Source organism: Rhinopithecus bieti, unplaced genomic scaffold (genome assembly GCF_001698545.2).
Source record: "Rhinopithecus bieti isolate Rb0 unplaced genomic scaffold, ASM169854v2 scaffold_47968, whole genome shotgun sequence".
Classification (NCBI taxonomy): Eukaryota; Metazoa; Chordata; class Mammalia; order Primates; family Cercopithecidae; genus Rhinopithecus; species Rhinopithecus bieti.
The window spans coordinates 1-1,952 of NW_016820688.1; the positions used below are offsets into that span (position 1 = coordinate 1).

At 46.8% G+C, this 1,952-nt stretch overlaps 1 long non-coding RNA gene across 1 annotated transcript; it reads left to right on the forward strand.

Moving 5' to 3' along the window:
• Positions 1-1,478: 1,478 nt before the first annotated feature.
• On the forward strand, positions 1,479-1,949 carry LOC108520484 (uncharacterized). Its single transcript, XR_001882919.1, has 2 exons — positions 1,479-1,548; positions 1,648-1,949. It is a non-coding gene; the product is annotated as an uncharacterized LOC108520484 (long non-coding RNA).
• The last annotated feature ends 3 nt before the right edge of the window (positions 1,950-1,952 follow it).

A 1,952-nucleotide genomic window follows, 5' to 3' on the forward strand; every position in this document is an offset into this window, starting at 1 on the left:
TCGAGACCAGCCTGGCCATCATAGTGAAACCCAGTCTCTATTAAAAATACAAAAAATTAGCCAGGCATGGTGGCAGGCACCTAGAATCTGAGCTACTTGGGAGGCTGAGGCAGGAGAATCTCTTGAACCTGGGAGGAGGAGGTTGCAGTGAGCTGAGATTTCGCCACTGCACTCTAGCCTGGACGACAATGCGAGACTCCACCTCAAAAAACAAAAAAAGGAACACTTTGCCTAACCCAAGGTCACAAAGATTTATTTTTATGTTTTCTTCTTAAAGGTTTGTAGTTTTAGCTCCTACATTTAGGTATGTGATCCATTTTGACTTAATTTTTGTGTATGGTTTGAGGTGAGGTTTTTTTTTTTTTCTTTTCTTTTCTTTTGAGACGGAGCCTGGCTCTGTTGCCCAGGCTGCAGTGCAGTGGCACGACCTCAGCTCACTGCAACCTCCACCTCCCAGTTTCAAGTGATTCTCCTGCCTCAGCCTCCCGAGTAGCTGGGACTACAGACGTGCATCATCACGCCCAGCTAATTTTTGTATTTTTTTTTTAGTAGAGACGGGGTTTCACCATGTTGGTCAGGCTGATCTGGAACTCCCGACCTCAGGTGATCCGCCCACTTTGGCCTCCCAAAGTGCCTGGATTACAGGTGTGAGCCACTGCACCCGGCCAAGGTGAGGGTTTAAGTCCATCTCTCTTTTTGCCTGTGGATATCCAGTTGTCCCAGCACTATTTGTTGAAAAGACTACCCTTTCCCTATTGAATTGCTTTGGCACCTTTGTCAAAAATAAATGGACCATCAAAAAAGTTTATTTCTGGACTGTCAATTCTGTTCCATTGATCTATAAGTCTATCCTTATACCAGTATCACACTGTTTTGATTTTGTAATTTTATATCACATTTTGAAATTGGGAAATATAAGTCCTTTTCAAAATTATTTGGTTATTTTGGGGCCTTTGCATTTCCATATCTATTTTAGGATCAGCTTGTGAATTTCTATAAAAAAGCCTGCTGGAGGCAGTTGGGACAAAACTATAGAGCCCAGGGGCAGTCCCTGAATGACTAGGCCAGTGTTGCCCCTGGTGTCACTGAGTGGTCCCCTGCTGGTTTGCTGGCAGTGAAGGGAATCCAGGTTGGCAGAGCTGGAGCCAGTTAGGGAGCAGGGTTCTGGGAGCTCTGCAAAATCAGTAGCAAGTGCTGGGAAAGGTGCATGCTAGAGACACTTAAGAGTTCCCAAGACTTGCTTGAGGCTAGCCCAGTGAAGAAAAACGCAGAGACTCATGTTTCCAGAGGTCAGTCTGTCAAGCAGGAAGGACCCAGGGTTTGAACCCAGCTTCAGTCTGCAGGCTCTGAGGCTGCTCAGGCCGGGAAAGTTCAAGGAAGGGGCCTGGTGGTGCTCCACTTCCAGTTCTTTAAAGAATGTTGCTTTTTAGTCTCTTAACCCCTTCAAGTGGGTGCAGACTTCTTACTAGCAGCTGGAAGACATTCCTCCCACACTACCCTTCCTGGCCCAACAGAGCATCCAGAAGGCAGTAGGACTTGGTTTTTCAGGTACTGGGAACAAGGGGCTCACTGCTTGGACTCTGCTTAGAGTAGGGATGGTAAATATCCTGCTTGCATGGCTTTACCTTCCCTCTAATCCCAAAGCAGGTATGTTCTGGTTGTCACAGAGTTTCATTGAGCCCAGCTGCAGCCACGTGGCCATCTGGAGCTGGTGCTGTAGGTGACCATCTGGTACATTAAGGGGACCGGTTTTCCTCCTTCACTCTATAAGCTGTCATCTTGGGAGACAGGGAAGAGAAGGTGGTGGGCCAGTCCTGTGTCCTCCTCCACTTCCCATGCCCCTACATTACCCATCTGTGTCTCCTCTGCAAAAGGAGAGGAAGAGGCATTAAGGGATGAAGGGTGATTATGTATTACTTATCCATTTCTGAATAAACATTTGTTATTCCAAA